Source organism: Anabrus simplex, chromosome 5, assembly GCF_040414725.1.
Source record: "Anabrus simplex isolate iqAnaSimp1 chromosome 5, ASM4041472v1, whole genome shotgun sequence".
Classification (NCBI taxonomy): Eukaryota; Metazoa; Arthropoda; class Insecta; order Orthoptera; family Tettigoniidae; genus Anabrus; species Anabrus simplex.
Genome location: NC_090269.1, coordinates 141,955,331 through 141,976,979, shown reverse-complemented (window position 1 = coordinate 141,976,979; position 21,649 = coordinate 141,955,331).

Genomic DNA, 21,649 nt, shown 5'->3' with positions numbered 1-21,649 from the left:
CGTTCTTCATTATAGGCTATTAAAACAGTGTGTAGAATTAGGTATGAAAGTAGCTCACATTTACAGAGCGATTCAGTTTAATCAGAGCGCATGGTTAAAATGCTACATTGATTTGAACACAGAGAAACGAAAGTTAGCAAAAAATGAGTTCGAGAAAAGTTTCTATAAATTAATGAATAACGCAATTTTTGGTCGTTCATTAATGAACGTAAGGAAGCTGTGCGACGTCAGATGGGTCACACAGTGGAAGGGTCGTTCTGGTGCAGGTACGTTGATCTCAAGAGCAAACTTCAAACGTCGTATTATAGTAGACGAACAGTGTATGGTTATCGAAATGAAGAAACTTCAAATACATCACAATCAACCGGTTTACCTCGGTGCTACAATTTTAGATTTGTCAAAAATGAAAATGAACGATTTTCACTACAACGTTATTTTGAGAAACACAGAATCAAACTCACAACTAATCTACACTGACACCGACAGTTTGATATACAATTTTTCATTTGATATATATGAGTTTATGAAGGAAAATTCAGTTTTGTTTGATACAGGAAATTATGATGAAAATAATCCTTTCCAAATTGAAAGAAAAAATTCAGGTGAAATAGGTTTGATGAAGGATGAAGACGGTGGAAGTATTGTTGAAGAATTTGTAGGTTTGCGACCAAAGATGTATGCTATTAAGTTGTGTGAAAAAGAGAAACCTACATGTAAAGCTAAGGGTGTCAAAAAAATGTTGTCGATCACCTTACAATTGATCAGTATAGACGTTGTCTGTATGAAGGTGAACAAGTGACCAAACTACAAGTGTGCATTACTTCCAATTCTCATTTTGTGTTCACGGTTCGTCAATACAAACTAGCACTCACAGCTAATGATGACAAAAGGTACATCACAGATAACAAAATTAATACATTACCATTTGGACATTACAGTCTTGCAGAGAAAAGAAGTATAACTAATGTATAGCTATCTTGCAAAGTAGGTTTGCTTTTTTTGTGAACACCTCCTCCACTTTGTCATCAGTTTACCCCTCTGTATGTAAAATAATGTAATTTTCTCTGAAGGTGAATATTAAGTAATAAGAGGAGAAGCTCTTGTGATTACTTTAATCATTTTTATTTTAGAGAAACTTTTGCTTCATTCTGTAATTAATTAAAGAAAAAAAATGTAATCTTATAGAATTTCAAACTAGATAAACATTTCACTCGCTGTTTCTTTTATTCAATGTATTGTACTGTATTTGTACTTTTAAAGTACATTGCATACTATGAAAAAAAGGAATCCTATAGAATTTCACTCGCTCTTTAAGTACATTGTATACTATTGTATTAACTAGTATTGTACTGTAAGTTAATTTTCTATCATTTATATATTAAAGTGCATTGTAAACCTTTATTTAATCTTTTTTCTTTTTCGAAAAAAATAAAAACTCTACACTAGATGATCAAAAAGTTGATTTTCTTTCAATCTATCCTGCGCAGCCTCTCCTGTTATTCCTTGTACTCTTAACTAAAGTAGGAGTTGGAGAATGAAAAAAAAGAGAACATATTTCTTTTTTACAATCAAGTTTATTGAATAGTAAACTACAAAGGATTTTCAAAATATAAACTTTTGATTGAATTTGTAACTGCAACCACGAGGAGAGATCTGCAGAGACTGAATCTTCGACCGCCACCAGAGGAGAGTCCTGCAGAGGGGGAAAAAAGAAAGAAAAATTAGTTGATAGCAGCATAAAACAGAAAAAGCAAGCAAGAAAAAAAGGAAACTAATTTATTTCTTTACCTTAATAATTGATGAAATAGTAACTAATATCAAGCTCAGACGTTGTTGTTGTTGTTGTTGTTGTTGTTGTTGTTGATGTCACTATGAGGAGACACCTGCAGAGGAGAAAAAATAAATAAATTAGTTAGAAGCAGAATAAAACCGAAAAAACAAGCAAGGAAAAAAGGATGGTATTATATCTATTTTTTCACCTTAATAATTGATGTATTAGTAGCTGATATCAAGCTCGGACGATGTCGTTGTTGTTAGCTCCTGAATCCTGACAAGCCTGGTGTAAGTTCGCCTTCAGATGATCTGGTAGATACTGCCAGAGCGCACTTAACTGATGTTGTTCGTAAATAGATAATATGTTTTCAGGGAAGAAAGCCCACTCAAATTTATTGAATCTGCTCACACCTTCTTTCTTAAATTTGTTTATCACTGAACACACTATTCTCATCACACCATCTGACGATTTTAGCCAACTATGAACTGCGTGAACGTTGAACATAGCACAGCTGCCTGAATGTCTTGCAACATGTGGTAAATGGCGCGGACAGTCAACAGGGAAACACTCGTTACGCATTGTTCTTAAATCAGGTACACCTTCTATAGTGTTCAAGTCAATTATGCATGTACGAGGATACTCTCGCAGTGCTAATAGACGTAACTCATTAACACAGTTGCACACAACCAGATATTGGTATTGTTGTTCACTGAGAAGATTGAAAAACGACGTAAGCGTGAAATCTAAATTAGGTACACTCATACCTAATAGAGCAGTAGATAACACATTTGTAGATGAATCTATATTACAACAGGCTATCTCGTAACCTCCAGTAGGTAACCTCTGAATGTCAACTATCACTTCTCTGGGTTTTGCACTCATGGTGTGCTTGATATCGAAGAACTGAAGCAGAGAATCTTCACTCTCTCGTTTATATACACTATTAGAAAGAAAAAAGGAAGAAAAACTCGCGCAAGATTATTGGAAGAAAAATACTTCATTCGTTAGTGGTTTATAATTTATTATGCGATCATGAATAATAATGCAATGCAGAGTAGTGTTGGCTGGAATAGGTTCGTTTGTTTCAATTTCAACGCGAACATCTACAGAGGAAGATTTTATCGATTCATCCTGTTCCATGCAATTAACAACAACAATAGGACAATGCGAGTGAAATTCACTTCGTGATATGTTCGGTTCGGAACGATTATCATCAAGCTGATAGTACGCATTACGAAACTTGATGAACATATCATACAATTCACTGTAGTCGCCATTGTTAAAATTAGCTACAGCCTTTTCATAGGGATAAAAGTTTGAATTTAAGAATACGCCAACGGATCGAATATTACAGTGATCGAACAGAGAAGAAGAAACATTAATTTTCTTTCGATCGGTTTGGATAGCAAGCATAAAAACTCTTGGTTTTTCTATTTGTGACGTAGTCATAACAGTCCAATTAATTTTCGTTGAATTTGGAATAGTAGGTAACTCGTGATAACTCCACGATCGAAATGCTACAGGAATAGAAGGATTTTTTGGATTAACTTTATGCGTTTAACTTCTTCCTCGTCGGACAGTATTAGAGTTGGTAGATTTATATACATTTTTCGTACTTTGACCTTAGCTGTATCTTCCGCGTTGGCTGAAAACAGTGCACATTTGTCATCTCTAGAACGAATAAAGATAAATTCAAGTTTACAGTTTATGAATGGTTTCCTGTAGTCTTCAAATAATCCGCAAAGAAGACTCAGTGGGATAATTACATGGAACAGCTTTGTAGTTGCGTGGGAAATATTAGCTTCGTTTGGTGGTGTAGAAATTGATGGAAAATCAGCGCTAACATTTCATTTTTAGAATAAGAGGCGAAAGTTTTTATAGCACTAGTCGTGCCTACACGTCGTGTTCTTTCAATCTCTTTCCCATTCAATTCAATACGCATTTCATCGAAGAGATTTGCTGCAAAGTTTTGATCGGGAACGGCTGTAGCTGAAGGTGTATTATCTGCGCTTGATCTAACTATTTCACCTTCGATGTGAACATCAGCTTCAGAGGGTAAAAAGATATGTTCTTGGTTGTGTACAGGAACTCGAATTTCATCGTTGTTTTCATATTTCGTGCCAGCATATGGATGATAGCTCCTTACTTCCCGCCTAGCAACTCTGTTGTCAAATATAACTTTGACCGTTACGTTGAACATATTTCTCCTTGATGTTAGCGTGATTGTACACAAAAAGAGACTAAAGTAGTTTTTGGTAGAGAATTAGAATTTATATGCTTTATCCTAGGGGGCAGTCGGTAGCATTGTAAAGTGATTTCACACGAAAAGAGAGTAATGTTACCTTGATTACGCACACGAAAAGAGAGTAAAGTAGTTTCTGTAGGAGAAATAGAACTTATAGTAGTCGGTAGCCTAGCGATTGTAAAAAGTCTTTATTGTTTGTGGTTAATTTTTTCTTGTCGCGTACACGATGAGATTGTCTTTTTAGCTTTACTCTATATTTTACTACTCTAGCTGCTTCCTCTTTTAATCCTCGGTTTTTTGACTGGTTGTTGTAAATTACTACCATGATGTTGTTGTTCAACTGCTCCTTACTCGAATGATAGTACATAAGTATACGCTTTATGTTATATATGATTACTGTATTTTTACTGGACGAATAATTAATTCTACTGTTACATCCTCATTTTGTAAGTCGATTGGGTTTTCGAACTGATCTTCGAGTACGACGGATATATGTTGAATAACACTAGTGTTTACCGGTAAGAAGCTTATAGTTGACAGTTGAACTACGTTAGGATAGCCTGCTGGAACAAGCGGTTTAAAATTGTATAACGAATGTGTTTGTTTACCGTTGAGGTAGGAACCGGAACCTAACACGAGATTACAACATACACGAATTGAGTTCACGTTATTAATTTTAATAATCTCTCCTGAAATATGTAATTTATTAGCATCATATTTTCGACGTGAAAATCCTAACAAATCAGCAATTGAATCGGAAACATCAAAGTCTACGTCTAGGTTGGAGGACATTTTACAGCGAAGATAGGTCTTTTCGTAAGTAATAGTAATAAGTTTACTATCTCCATCTAGAGGTTCATTCTCCTCTTCGAGAATAGGAAAGTTGTTATTTATTGCTTCTTGAACTAGAGCTCCTATTTCCGAAAAAGTGTAACTACCTTCCGGTAATGTGAGTACAGTTGTTTTGTCTCCCTTCATTTTAATACCAATCTGGTTATTTGTGCTATAAACGATTACGTTACCGGTACCTATTTCATTCAGCTGTGATTCATGGTTAGCATATTTCTCATATACATTTAACAGATAACCTAAGCTAGTACCAACACTGTTCGGTACATTGAAATCAATGTCAAACGGAGAATGCATAGTAGGTTTGTTGTTAATAGTCGAGATAAAAAAACTACGTTTTGGAGTGTACTCCCGCAGAAATAGTTTCACATTTTTAATAGTTAGCAAACTTTCTATTTTTGCAACAAAATTTTCGAATTCATAAATGCCTTCTGCTACACTCAAAAGAATTTTTTACCATTCAAATATATAGCAAACTTATTATTTTTACTAGTGACATTTCGAATACTATTAGATGTAAATAGTGCGGCAAGACCTATTTCATAGAAAGAAGCTCTATTCAAATAAATCGGAGTTTCTAATACTACATCAATCTTCGAGCCTCTACCCTCGAGTGTAATCCGTCTTTCATACGGCATCGTGCACACTGAACACAAATACTAAGGTCTTGCTTTATTTATACAGTATAAAAATAGTAAACACAGATGACCACAAATTGATGAATTAAAAGTTTGATAAGAATGAAAATTATATCGAATGTAACAGTTTCTTAAATATTCTAATACCTCTTTAGGGGGACGTAAATTACCAAAACTATCGAAGTAGTAGACATAGGCACCTCGTTTACTGAACGCAACCCAGTGCGAACCAGATTTACTTATCGGATCTAAATTCAAAATACAACTCTCATTTTTACGAGAAATTTTCGGTAACGTACCGTATCTCGCAAAAACACACCTCTGAAATAGGGAATTTTTAAACGATATGCGTAACGATATAGATCTATGTTAGTTAATGCTCTATTCGGCAGACCTTCCATTATCTTTTGTATGCTGGAGGATTTAAGTAAATGCCCTTTCCTTTGTTTCGAGTAGAAAGCCCTTTCCCACGCACCGCTTCTAGCATTCGATTGTGGCGCTTCATTTCTTTTAATTCTTCCTGTGCGGCTTTCGCCTTGTTTACAGCCGATGCTATGCCCGCAGCTCCACTTGCTAGACCGCCCAAGCCCGACAAGGCTGCAAATATCGGAAGGAGTGGAAGAAAACCACCTTTCTTTTTTTTTACAGCATGTTGTCTTTTTTTTGGTTTTACTCGTTCTCTTCGATGTTTTGATTTTCTTCTTCGTCTACCGCCACCTACTTTAGTTTTCGCTTTCATAATACCTGTAACTGCTAGTGCAGCTGCTCTTTCTCCTAATGATGCGTCCTGAGAGTTTACACGAGACCAAGCCTTAGAGGCTAAGATTTCATCTGCTTCTTTCCTTCTGTTCTGGTCTTTGTATGTAGCGTAAGCGATATCGTGTTCTTTACATGCCTTATCTAATAGATTTATTCCTTGATCACCACGCTTAAGTCGTTTTTCTAACTTTGTCCCAGGTCAACAGAATTCATAACCTGGTATGTGCAATTCTACTGGTAAATTATCTATAGCTTTATTAAGAACTTTGCCTATTATTCCTCCCTTCCCTACTCGTTTACATGGAGCTGCTACATACTCAAATAAGAGCTCCTGCTATCAAGTGTGTTATTATATACGAATTACATTTTTACACGATGTGCAACTGTTGAGTACTAAAAATTTATGTAAGTTTATTTTTATTTCTTTTTTTCTGAAAGGTAGAAAGATATATATAAATAAGAGAGATATTTTTCTGCTCTCCTCATTTTACAGCGACATGGCGTACATTCCTCGTCCGTTAAATTTAAAATCTGAGGTAGATCGGATAAGGACTTTCGCTAGATGGCGTGTACCGTGGATAGACCCCGTAAGTTTAGCTAAAGCTGGATTTTACTTCACGGGATACCTAGACGCAGTTAAATGTATTTTTTGCGGAATTGAATTATTTTCGTGGGATAAAGATGATGATCCGTTAACAGAACATAGAAAATGGTCACCTTTTTGTCGGTGTATGAGGGGTTGTGAAGTTGGCAACATATTATTAGATCACTATAACAGGACAGCTCTTCCAGCACTTCTTAATACTACGTGTAGTGTGATGCACGAACCATTTTGGAACTAGATAAGTAAAACAGAAGGTAAAAAAAGTTCGTGTTTATTTATTAATCAACAATAACTTTGAGAAAAAAGAAATCCACTGTGCACTCGATCGTTGAAAATTATTATCATCAAAAGAAAGTAATGGTAAAGACAATAAAACAATCGATATCTTTACCTGTTGCAAATCTGAACGACACAAAACGTTCAGTAGGAAAGAAAAATAAACATAGTAAACTGTTGCCGGACACAATACGCGGTCTCATATGCGGACCATCGAATGCAGGGAAGACTAATGTAATGATTAATTTGTTATTGCAACCGAACGGGTTACGTTTTGAGAATGTGTATGTTTACTCAAAATCATTGTCGCAGAAGAAATATATTGAGCTAGAGAAGCTTTTAAAATCTATTAAAGAAATAAAATGCGAGTTTTACTCTGATCGTGAGCAAGTAATACCACCAGAAAAAGCTCAAAGAAATTCCGTTTTTATTTTTGACGATGTAGCAAGCGACAAACAGCAGCACATGAAAGACTACTTTAGTAGAGGTCGACACCATATCGTGGATGTTTTTTACTTATGTCAGCCCTATTCCTACATTCCCAAACAACTTATTAGAGACAACGCTAATTTCATTATTCTGTTTAAACAAGATGCAAGAAATCTTCGGCATGTCTACGACGATCACGTGAACACCGATATGAATTACAACCAGTTCACTGATTTATGTTATCGTTGTTGGTCGCAGTCGAAATTCAGCTTTCTCGTTATCGATAAGGATAGCGAAATAAGCAAAGGTCGATATCGAAATGGATTCGATATATTTTATGTGATATACATACGAGAGTGTATACATTAACGAACTCATTTTCGAATTGTTGAGTAGAGAAAGAACATCACGATGGCATCAAACAACAGAACCAGTAACGTGTATGTAGCGCGACCATCATCACGTCATGATATTGCTACTAAATCATATGTAGATGAAAAAATGATAGTTAATACAAATTACGTAACATCAACATCTGACGGAAACTTAAGTATTCATGGTAAACGTTTAAAGAACGTCGGCAATCCTATAAACATGGAGGATGCTTGGAATAAAAATTATGTGTTAAAAACCGTTAAGGACAGTATTAATAAAGAAGAAATACAACGTGACATTTTAGATCTTAAAAATGAAATACATGACATATGTGAACTAGAAGAGGATGCAGTTGATTTTAAGAACAAAAGGCTGAAAGGAATAGCTCCAGCGATGAATGGAAACGAAGCAGTTTCGCTTGACACAATGCGTACGCACACTAACCATGTGCAGAGAAATTTAGAGAAACGGGTGAAGGAAGTTTCTGCACGCATAGAATATGTTGATTCTCTTTTACGTAATATTGTGGATGATCACCTTCCTGTAACTGACAATAACCTCAACATGAACAACAAGAGAATATCGGGTGTGGCAGATCCTGAAGAGGAACAAGATGCAATTTCGCCTTAATTTTTGAAAAGCATACAAAAGGTAGACTACTACAACTGAATGACGATGGATCGATAGATATGCAAAATAAACGAGTAACAAACATCGGCAAACCTATTCATTCGACGGATGCGATTAATAAAGCATACCTGAAAAAACATTCAGCAGCGCGTGAAGAACTCGAGAAACTGAAGAATGAAATAAGCAATCAACAGAAACTAAACGTTGATGTGGGTGGTACTTTGAGTATGGAAAATAAGCGAATTACGTACATAATCCGTTAAATGAGAAAGATGTTGCAAATAAAATCTTTGTAGAACAGTATGCAGCTGCGCGGAGAGAAGTTGACGAGTTAAAACTTGTCATATCTAAACTTCAGAAAAATTCTCTACCAGTAGAATCTAACGGAGAATTAAATATGAAGAACAAACGAATTACAAATGTTGATTCACCTATCCACGAGCAAGATGTTGTTAACAAACAGTATTTAGAAACGTTTGCTACTGCAAAAGAAGAGTTTGAAGTGATGAAAAAGGAACTGCAAAAAAAACCAACAAAAGCTCTTTTTCAAATTAACAGTCTACCGTCAAATCAGTCACCAATATATATGCTACAAAACTGTCGCCTTATGTATAAGCTTCCCTACACGGGTACACACACACCGTTAACAGTTTCACGTGGTTCTCTGGTATATGCGATGATTAATCACGTGAACAATCCAATCGAATTAGAAGTAGGTACACCAATTGCTGTAAAGGAAGGTGATGAAATTCAATTCCGCCTAAAAGATCCAGAACAATGGAATACTAACGATCTTCCGCTCCATATACTCTTTGAATATACTATATATATGAGTAAAACAATAGACGTTACACTTCAGTTTAAAAAATGCATGCGAACATAGTGGAAAAAAGTCGTGTAAAGGATAAACTAGCAAAATTAAGAAAAGATGTAAAAAATATAACTCTCTTAAAGCAGATATGGCTTTAAACCAACTAAAGTTAGAAGAAACATTTAAACCAATAACTGCACCATTAAATAAACTACAGCAGCTTACAGTTAACTCGAAGGGATTAAATGCAAAGAAAAATCGAAAATTAAATAGTTATATAAGTGATGAAGAAGAAGAAGAATCAGAAGAAGAAGAAGAAACTCTGGACAGAAAGGTTACAACTCTCCTGCAAAATTATCTTAACACACAATTGAGACACAAAGTTGATAGAATATTCGGGGTTCGAGTAGTTCATGGAGAACACTATTTAGGGAGTAAAAAAGTACTGTTTCGCGATAACAATCTTATAATTGACAATTTTAACTATCCTTTAACTGAAGGTCTCCTTGAATTAATATTTCAGAAAGATCCGGATGCACAGTTGTATGATGATAAGGATCTGTCAGCTTACAGTCATATATTAAATTACACTAACGTGCACAGGAAACAGTATGACGCAGGCAAGCCAATGAGAGGCACGAAATCGCTCAAATTTCAAAAAATTATCAAGCCATTAGTAGAAGATGCAAAAGTGAAAAAGGAAGGAGCACACCAAAATTTGTAAGTGTACACAAATACAAACGTACAGGAAGAGGATCAAAAGTAGCCAAGTGGAAAAATGAACATAGAAAGAAGATCGAATTAGTTCATTGGAATGATCCAAACAGTCTAGTGGAGAGACTGAAAAAGTTAATAGCATCTAGAAGTGCTGGTCATTCGTCACACGAAAACGAAATCTTGTCAATCGAAGAAGAATTTCGAAAGTCGAGGTACATCGAATAAATGAACACTGCGCGGTGGGACGAACTTCCGTTCGCAAATATATTTAAAGCGGTTAGATTCTCAAAGGATATTTCGGTAATCTATGAAATTGGATGTGAAGACAGAAGAAGCAACTGGCAACAACTAGCTATAGATCGACTGCGATTCAAGAAACGAATAGACGACACAGAACGAATTATTTTACCTATACTTTATGAACAATATCAGAGAAGAAATAGCGAAAGAACTCCACGCTCCAGTGCGAAAGAATTTTGAAAGACGGAGCGTTATTAGCCTTGGAAGAGATGATTTACATCAAGCGGATCTTGTTGATATGTCTCTGTTTTCGAAAGTTAATAGTGGATATAAATACATGTTAACTGTTATTGATGTTTATTCAAAGTATGCCTGGTCAGTTCCACTTAAAACAAAAACAGGAAACGAAGTAGTGGAGAATATGGAACGCATCTATTCAAAATGTAAACGCTATCCAAGACATCTGCAAACTGACAGGGGAAAAGAATTTTATAATAAGATTTTTTAACAGTGGATTACAATAAGAAAAATTAAGCACTATTCGACAGGGAGCAGTTTGAAGGCAAGCGTAGTTGAACGCTTCAATCGAACACTGAAGCAGTGGATGTGGAGGAAATTCTCGGCGTGCGGATCATACCATTGGCTTCGCATGCTACCAAAACTATTAGATGAATATAATAATCGAAAACATCGTACGATTGGTATGAAACCTATAGACGTCACAAATAATCTACAACAACTTGCTACTGTGTACAAATTACGGGAAATGAAGAAAAAGAAGTCACCTTATCCACCAAAATTTAAAGTAGGTGACACAGTACGAATAAGTAAAATTAAGCGATATTTTACAAAGGGCTATACTCCTAATTGGAGTAATGAATTATTTACTGTAAGAAAAGTAAAAGAAACATCACCGAGAACTTACTTGCTTCACGACTATCAAAATAAACCAATATTTGGTGCGTTCTATGAACAAGAACTGCAGAAGACAAAACATCCTAAAATATACCTCATTGATAAAATTTTAAAAAGAAAGAACGACAAAGTTTTCGTATCGTGGCTAGGATTCGACGCCACGCATAATTCATGGATTCCGAAGGAATATGTATTCTAAAAAAATCAATAGTAAGTACGCTAGTATAATATATTTTTAATTTTTTACTCTAATGTCTGATAGATTTACCATCTTATAGTGTCCTCTCTCTATTGTTGCAGACTTCCCTTGCTCAAGAAACTGTGCTGTTTGTTTTGTTGATGCCAACGTTGGACATTACCTCAAGCAAGAAGATATTTCCACCTCAACTCTCCATAATTAATTCGAAACATTTGTGTAACATGTATCTTAATAAATTATAATAAACAAAATTTAAATAAAGATAACCTCTTATAATTTTTTAAATAAATAATTAAACCCCATCCTTTTTCCTACTCCTTTATGTATCTGTGTTAGTGTGACGTAAAATAAATCTCTTTAATTAGTTTATCTTCCTAAGAGCAGAAAAAAAAGAAAGCAAGAAAAATATTTTTTTACACTCACCTATATCGGTTCAAATAAATTTAATTCTTCTTGTCTTACAGGCTCTTCTACTTGTTGTTCATCTACTATATTAAAGAAAAAGATAATGTAAAATTAAAATCTTTCGCAATCCTACAGTAAACGAATTTCTTAAAATTAAAAAAAGTTGAAACTCACCAATAACATCTTCGTTACTTTCTTCTATCATCGCTCGTAGCTCTGCTAATAACACGCAGCAGAGAAAGTAATTAAATTTGTGAATTAAAAATAGGTGGAAATAAGGGCTATTGCGCCGTGATATAATGTCGGAGTACACACTAATAAAGAGCAGAAACTCTTCGTTAGTGAACTCCCTCATTCTATTCACAATAGCGCGTTCAAACGCACCCTCTACTTCTACAATATTATTTGATTCACATTCTTCTTTTAGTCTGATTACATCCCGCAGCGCTACTATTTTTTCTAAAAGGCTACGTTGTACTGCTGACATTTCGAAACTTTAACGTAGCTACAGCAAGCGATTCGCAGTATATATACCCGTTCTAATGGCGATATGTAATTTGAAAAAACAAAACTAGTTTCAAAAAACCTGCCTGGATACAACATCTGCTAGTAAGCTGCGTAGCGACCCGGACTTAAGTTTACGCATCCCTTTTTGTAGCCTTGACGAAACCGTGGTCAAAGCACGGCCATGACCAGCAATGACCGCGAAAGAAGTAAGGCGTTAACCGGTTTATGCGAAAGCTGCTTGCAGGAAACATCCGGGAAATAGCAGTCTGCAGCCCATGTGTCAGACATTATTGCTACAGAGGACAGGACGAAGTTGATGGTTTTGACGGACCGAATCCAATGATTAAAGACTGTGAAGCATGTAAGAAAGAATTTAATCATGTATTTTGAACTAACAGGTAAATAAAACAGTGTGATGTTCCACTTATTATTCGAGTTGCTTGAATAATTCATCCTAACCTATATATGCATACACATTTTTTTGTTTTTTTTTTGTTTTTACACCAACCAAATGCTATAACCTTGAATCCTTTACCAGATTTTACTTTTTCTATCCTCAAATCACCAACCTGTGTAGGTGTGACAAATTATAGCTTTCACTCACACAGTGTCTCAATTCAGAGGTTGATTAAGAAATAATTTGTAATATTTTATTTTAAAAGAAACCATGCTTTACAGTTTTTCAACCAATATTTCAGCTACGTGGCAGCACGTTCTTTTGTTTTTGTTACCGAGTTTTTGAGGTAGTTAGAGGTGAAAGAAGGTGCAGGTGTGAACGGGACTCAAGCTACGAAATTATAGTTCATATAAAATTAACAAGGTTATATTTTCTTTTCAAAATAAAGAAATAACAAACATGGCAGGTACAGAGTAGCAAGGCAACAAAATGTAGTTACAATATTTTACCGGATTTGGGCTTCGCGCCCCGACTTCACAATTCTTGGGCAATCAGCCCAACCTTACTCCAAAATAAGTTTTAACAGAGGGGCAGAAAACCCCATTCATGCTCAGGAGCACTTGCTCCAAATTACACAGAAAAGCCTCCTCGAGGCATACAACACTCAAAGAGCCACTCGCTCTCAAACTTTAAGCCTCTCAAAGGCCACACCAAACTCCACCTTCAAGTTGTCCTCTCAGGACATAGACACAGGGGTAAAATACCCAACCTACTGAGGTCTATTAAGTGAGAAAAAGATTAATTACATGACCTCTAAAATAACAATTTGAGAGGAGGCGAACTTGCGCTCCTAATACGCTTGTTTAAAACCTACTTGGCACTAGGCCGTTAATACAAGGGCTAATCCCATACTAAAGAGGTGACTTAAGAAAGAAACAATTTACATTACGTTAATGAAGAATAGGTTGAGAAAAAAAATAAGTTCACCTCAAAACAATATGAGTGGGAGCTCGAGAGGGTTAAGCACTCTCTATCCCGATATGCATTTTAAAGATAGAATAGATACCAAGGGTCTTTACATTTTAAGGAAGGTTACATTATGGAAAAACTTCGGACCCGCCCCGAGAGTTAAACTGCTGAGCTAGCAAAGAAAGAAGTTATTAATCGGCCATTACCTTGTTGTTGACCGCTGCCGAAGAAAGAGGCGCTTCCCGCCCCCTGCTATGTACTTTACACACTGAAAGATGGTACAGAAGTGGCCCAGAGACCCAAAAATCAGCAGTTTATATACTCTCGCGGAAAGTTCGAGGCGTTTTAGGGAAGAGAACACCCGCCCACAATCACTTTATTGGCTAGGGAACAGCAACATATTCAAGTTGGGGGAAGATACATCAGATTGGTCAGAAATTAATTAAAGAAATTCGGGATTGGCTAAATACAAAACAAGGGGAAAGAGAGGGGTATACAGCCAACTTAAACAATAACAGAAAAAATGTAACAAGAAACAAACTTTTGAAATAAAAATTTCTCCAAAAATCAGTTCTTTCACATCGCACTAGGGTGCACCATTGTAGTTTTTCAGTAGTGTCCTCTAGAAGAGAAAGTTCACACTTCTTACTACCGGTAAAACAAAAATACATCAAAAGTGGCACAGTTCAAAAACTCCAAACTTTCCAAGTAGTGACATCTTCTGAGAAACTTGAAAATTAATACCGTCGATAAAGTTCAGACTTCCTCCAGCAGAGGAGTTTCAACTGGCGCACATTTTAAATTAGCGGCGTGGAGGTGTACCGCCCGGTACAGACCTCCCCCCCAAAAGTTCCTCCAAGGGGTAACACAGAAGGACATAAACTTTTGTTTGAAAATAAGGTCCAAGTTTTGATGTTGATATGGAGATTAATTGCAGAAGTGTTTAAAAGATTTTCTTAATTTGGTTTGATTCAGTTTCAAAACTTTTGTTGTAACTGGTGAAGTAAAGTCTTTATGTTTGTAGAAGATGAATTCAGAAGGAAAACTTTAGTTTTTAAAGTTGAGGAAAATTTTCTAAGTCCACCAAATATTGCAGGAGAATACCCAAGAAAAGGTAGTAAAGTTGAACTGGAATGTCCATATAGCTGGATATGTACTTCAAACGTTGATGATTTTAACGGCCAGACCAGCCGCCACTGCTTGCGTTCAGAGGAGGCCGCCCGGGCCCCTCAAGTACCCTGAGATACCGCTCGCCCGCACTATGAGGGGAGCAGAGGTGTAGCAGCACGCCTCGCCCGCGGTGAACATATACAGGCTGCGGGCCAGTAGCAGGTCGTGCGCCGCACATCAGCCTTGGCCGGGAGGAGAGCTCCGGCTCGCCGTGCACATGTCGTCCTCGCTGGGGTCGAGGGGGCCCTTCCTCTATCCCAGTAGCTGCACGGCGCCGCGCGGCTGCGGGGGCACTGAAACATTAAAGCTAGGCGGCAGAATTTGTTGGACCATCATCTTTTTTTTTGAGGGCACAGGCTTGTGGAGAGGTTGAGGGGCCAGCGGCGTGCAGATATCCATGGCATTAAATAAGCCACTGTGTAGAGTGGAGCAGGAGACGGGAGCGTGGTAATGGCCGAGGCAAGGACAGGATGGCAGTTTAACGGTTCGGGGCAGGTTTTACAAAAATGCTCACCTATAAAACAAAATATTATAGAAGGGGCAGAAAGCCTTAAAAGTGAAACTCAATAAAAAATATAACCTTCATATTCCTTTCAAGATAATATGAGGCAAGTTAGCACAGAAATTATACAGGTTTCACCTGCGACAGGTGAACCCTAAATATCCTCTCGGTGGCTGGATTGCTTAATAACAATGTAACCGGCGTAAGGAAATCGAGAATGACACACGGCCAATCAAATCCGGGGGCAAGCTTGCCCGCGGGAACAAAATTCTTGACCATTACCTGGTCACCTACCTTCAAATGGGTGGGCCTCCGTCCACGATCATACCTTTCCCTAACCTTTTCATGAGACACTTTAAGATTGGCTTTAACCTTCTTCCAAAGATCTTTAATGTTGTCCGGATCTATTGTCTCAGGTAGAATGTCACTCAGAGACCAGAGGTTAGAGAGCGGCGTGTTGGGAACAAACTTGAACATCAAAGAGGCTGGAGTAAATTTATGTGATTCATGAACCGCCGAATTCAAAGCAAAAGCTAACCAATGCAGGGACGTGTCCCACCTGGAATGATCTTCATGATGATAGGCAATAAGCGCGGACCTGAGATTACGGTTAACCCGTTCAGCCAGAGATGGTTGAGGATAATAAGCAGAAGTAGTTACATGAGAGATGGACAAGTCAAAACAGAATTTACGAAAAAGATTTGATGTGAACGCCTTAGCATTATCAGACACAATATATTGGCACGGACAAAAAGAAGCAAAAATAGAATTTAGGCAAGTAATGGTGGACTGAGCGGTAGCCAGCTTAGTCGGAAATAACCTGGAAAATCTTGTAAAACCATCTACGCATACAAAGATGAACTTGTTAGCATTTCACTTCGACTGGGGGAAGGGTCCTACATAATCAATATACAGGCGTTCCATGGGGCGCGACGCTTGATGAGAAGACAAAAGGCCTACCTTGGTGGACATGGTAGGTTTACTAAGCAAACAGGATTTACAAGCCTTTACTAGTTCACGGATTTCACCGTCCATACCCTTCCAGATGAACATTTCACGAATCTTCTCACGAGTTTTAAAGATGCCTAGGTGCCCTCCTAATGGGGTCTCATGATAATACTTGAAGATCATAGGTACAAGAACAGCTGGAACGACAACTTTCATCATCTTATCATGCCTTGAAGGGCAACATAAAACACCATGCCTCAGAACGTAAGGGACGACATGTTCCCCAGAAGAAAGGGTTTCCATGATCGGAGCCAGCGTCGGATCTTCACGTTGGTATTTCTCGACATCCCTAAAGAGCATGGGAGCATCTGTTAAGATGGCATTAACACCAGATAGTATGGACTCGGGAGGTGATGAACTGTCGACCGGTTCGTGGGTCTCGACGTCGTTGGAAAACATACGGCTGAGTCCATCAGCAACAACATTTTCGGTACCTCTAATATGCCTGACATCGAATTGGAAGGCAGAAATTCGGATGGCCCAACGGGCTATACGACCAGTACGTCGCGGCCTACCTAAGACCCAGCTTAAGGCTTGATTATCTGTCTCCAGGTCGAATTTGACATGTTCCAGATAGAGACGGAACTTTTCTAAGGCGAATAAGACTGCCAAACCTTCGAGCTCATAGATGGAATACTTGGTTTCTTGAGCCGACAATGTCCTAGATGCATAGGCGATGGGTCGCCTCCCTAGTTCAGTCTCTTGAAGAAGGACTGCAGCTACTGCTGACGACGACGCGTCGGTTTGGACGATGAATTTCTTCGAGAAATCAGGCATAGCAAGTACTTGGGCATTACAGAGAGCTAATTTACGATCTTCAAAAGCGGCTTGTTGAGAAGGTCCCCACTCGAATTTGATGCCTTTCCTACGAAGAAGGTTCAAGGGCGCCGCTCTATTAGCGAAGTTAGGAATGAACTTCCTGAAGAAATTCACCATACCAATGAACCTGGCGATACCTTTGATGTCCTTGGGAGGTTTAAAATCACGGATGGCCTGTGTTCTAGAATGATCGACTGCAACACCATCAGGTGACACAATATGCCCTAGGAATGACATAGAGGGCTTAGCAAAGGCAACCTTGGACAACTTGACAGTTAACCCAGCCTTACGAAGGCGATTGAGAACTTCTCGCAGATGATCTAGATGTTCTTCAAAGGTCTCCGAAAATACGACGACAACATCCAAGTAGTGATACAAGTACTCAAATTTGATGTCGGAGAAGACCCTATCTAGCAGCCTAGTGAGTACAGCTGCTCCCGTGGGAAGCCCGAAAGGCACGCGGTTGTATTCGTATAAATTCCAGTCCGTGGCAAACGCTGTAAGATGTTTAGACTCTTCCGCAAGGGGAATTTGATTGTAGGCTTGATTCAAATCCAAGATGGTGAAGAACTTGGCCTTACGGAACCATGAAGAACAAGAATGAAGGTCGGGAAGGGGCACAGATTGTAACACCACCTTCCGATTGAGAGCCCTATAATCAATGACAGGCCTGAAGCCCCCTTGGGGTTTCGGGACTAGAAAAATAGGTGACGAATACGCCGACTTAGAGGGCCTAATAATACCATCCTTCAACATCTGATCGATGATTTCTTTCAGAGCCTTCATTTTAGGTGGAGATAGCCTGTAAGGTGGAAAACGGACAGGAATAGAATCCGTGACCTCAATTTTGTATTCAATAAGGTCAGTAACACCGAGAGTGTCAGAGAACACCTCTGGAAATGACTGACGTAATTTACGAATACTATCAGCCTGCTCCTCAGGTAGATGTCTAAGGTCTAACAACATCTCATCCTGGGTAGGCGAAATAGATGAACATGATTCAGAATTACACTTTAACAAGGGAATTTTACAATTGGACGCAAATTTGAATGTGCACGACTTACTCTGAAGATCGAGCACCAGACCAGTGTGAGAAATGAAGTCAGCTCCCAATATGATGGGGCAAAACAGGTGCTTAGCCACAAACAATTTGATTTTCCATGTAAATTTAAAAATACGAATTTTGACATTTACAGAACCTAGGATTTCCAATGGAGATGAATTAGCCGAAACATATTGAACAGGAGATGAGACATAGTCAGGTAGTTTACAAACAGATTTCAATTTAGAATACCATACAGCCGAAATAATCGAACAAACACTGCCTGAATCTAAAAGAGCTGTTACAGGTTCATTATTTAACTCAAGTTTGAGAAAAGGGACCGGTGCGGGGGTATCCGCCGCAATCCTAAGACACTCTTTGGGGCATTCAAAAGATAGATTTGCAGATTGAACATTCCCTGAATTTACGACCTGTTCGCCAGGGGCTGAGCCTTGGGAAGATGGATTAGTCGACTCAGCCGAAGCCACTAGTCACTTTTGATTGTTGTTGGAAGTTGCACCTGAAGTTGAGCAGGAGGGGGTGCTATTCGAATTGGGACAATTCTTGGCGATATGTGAGAAAGCCCCACATTTAAAACAGCCTTGTGATGAACCAGTTCCATTCCTTGTCCCACTAGACTTGAGCAATGGGCACTTGTTCCGAAGATGGTCTGGCGATCCGCAAGCATAGCATTTACGAGGTGTGACTGGTCGGCGAGGAGGAGGAGGCCGAGGATGACCAAAAGAAGGAGGGGGTTCTTTCGCGACACGCAAAGAATCGGCGTATCTAACTCCTTCCGCTGAGACGGCCAATGCTTCAAGTTCAGAGAAGGTTTGCGGGCACGCCGCGAAACACAAATATGACCTATAGGATGGTGAAATTCCTTTTACAATAGCCTGTACAATTTGATCTTCAGGAAAATGAAGTGCAAACACCCTAGTATAGAATTTAATATCTTGGATGAAGTCTGCTAAGTTTTCATCCAAACGCTGTACACGATAATAGTACTTCTGAATAAGGGAGGACCTGGCCCTAGCCGGGATGAAGTTAGCTAGCAAGTGGGCGTGGAAATCCTCAAAAGATGCTTGCTCGGCAATGGCTCTTACGATTTTGTCTGAGAGAATACCAATAGCATAGGGATAGATGATTTGCAAAATCTGACATGGGGAAAGAGAAAACACAAGGGCATGATCCTGAAATTCAACTAAAAATCTTAAAAATGAAATTACGTCACTGGTGGTATTAACGGAAAACTTAGAGATACCTCTGAGCAACATTGCCAATGGATGAGGCAAGCTGCTAAACCCTGGTGACATAGTAGGTAAAGGTTTCAGTGGCAAGGAAGTTAATTCAGAACGTATATTATTCAACGATGCACGACGTTCAGACTCGTTGTCCAATGGGGCAGAGATAGTTTGAGCAGCAACGGCTATCCTATTAACTTCTCCCTTAGGAGGCTCTTCCTCGCTACCTACATTCATCGTGGTGGTTTTATCAATTTTGGGAGGAACCTCCCCAGTTAACAATTGAGTGACCTTGCTAGATAATTCAGAAATACTTTCAAACAACGTACTAGCTTCCTTCTTCTGAACGTCATTCAACTTCAGAGACAACAGATCGTTAACTCTATTTGAAAAATGATATAGCCTGGCTTGCACACGCTTAATTTGATTAGGAGAAGGATCATTTTCGTCAAAAAACTAACTACCGATGCTAGCCCAGTAGTATTCTCGGTGATCGTGGAAAGAGGGTCGTCGATTTCTTTCTCTCCCAAATTAGGGATGGAAATGGGCAAATCAAGGGACTCTCTAAGCTTGTTGGTGTCTATCGCAACCGTGCCTCCAGATTGCACATTTCTGATAGTTAACTCATAGATCAACTCCTCCTTGCGCAAATAGTTAAGATGGAGAACATCGCGAGGGCCGGCCATGATGACAGAACAATTTTGAAAAATCAGAAAATTCCAGCAACTGAGAAAATTGTTATAGTTCGGAACAAACAATGTTTAGCCGGCAAAAGGGGCTAAATTGAGACCCATTCAACCACGCTCTGCTACCACTTGTTACCGAGTTTTTGCGGTAGATAGAGGTGAAAGAAGGTGCGGGTGTGAACGGGTCTCAAGCTACGAAATTAGAGTTCATATAAAATTAACAAGGTTATATTTTTTTTCAAAATAAAGAAATAACAAGCATGGCAGGTACAGAGTAGCAAGGCAACAAAATGTAGTTACAATATTTTACCGGATTTGGGCTTCGCGCCCCGACTTCACAATTCTTGGGCAATCAGCCCAACCTTACTCCAAAATAAGTTTTAACAGAGGGGCAGAAAACCCCATTCATGCTCAGGAGCACTTGCTCCAAATTACACAGAAAAGCCTCCTCGAGGCATACAACACTCAAAGAGCCACTCGCTCTCAAACTTTAAGCCTCTCAAAGGCCACACCAAACTCCACCTTCAAGTTGTCCTCTCAGGACATAGACACAGGGGTAAAATACCCAACCTACTGAGGTCTATTAAGTGAGAAAAAGATTAATTACATGACCTCTAAAATAACAATTTGAGAGGAGGCGAACTTGCGCTCCTAATACGCTTGTTTAAAACCTACTTGGCACTAGGCCGTTAATACAAGGGCTAATCCCATACTAAAGAGGTAACTTAAGAAAGAAACAATTTACATTACGTTAAAGAAGAATAGGTTGAGAAAAAAATAAGTTCACCTCAAAACAATATGAGTGGGAGCTCGAGAGGGTTAAGCACTCTCTATCCCGATATGCAGTTTAAAGATAGAATAGATACCAAGGGTCTTTACATTTTAAGGAAGGTTACATTATGGAAAAACTTCGGACCCGCCCCGAGAGTTAAACTGCTGAGCTAGCAAAGAAAGAAGTTATTAATCGGCCATTACCTTGTTGTTGACCGCTGCCGAAGAAAGAGGCGCTTCCCGCCCCCTGCTATGTACTTTACACACTGAAAGATGGTACAGAAGTGGCCCAGAGACCCAAAAATCAGCAGTTTATATACTCTCGCGGAAAGTTCGAGGCGTTTTAGGGAAGAGAACACCCGCCCACAATCACTTTATTGGCTAGGGAACAGCAACATATTCAAGTTGGGGGAAGATACATCAGATTGGTCAGAAATTAATTAAAGAAATTCGGGATTGGCTAAATACAAAACAAGGGGAAAGAGAGGGGTATACAGCCAACTTAAACAATAACAGAAAAAATGTAACAAGAAACAAACTTTTGAAATAAAAATTTCTCCAAAAATCAGTTCTTTCACATCGCACTAGGGTGCACCATTGTAGTTTTTCAGTAGTGTCCTCTAGAAGAGAAAGTTCACACTTCTTACTACCGGTAAAACAAAAATACA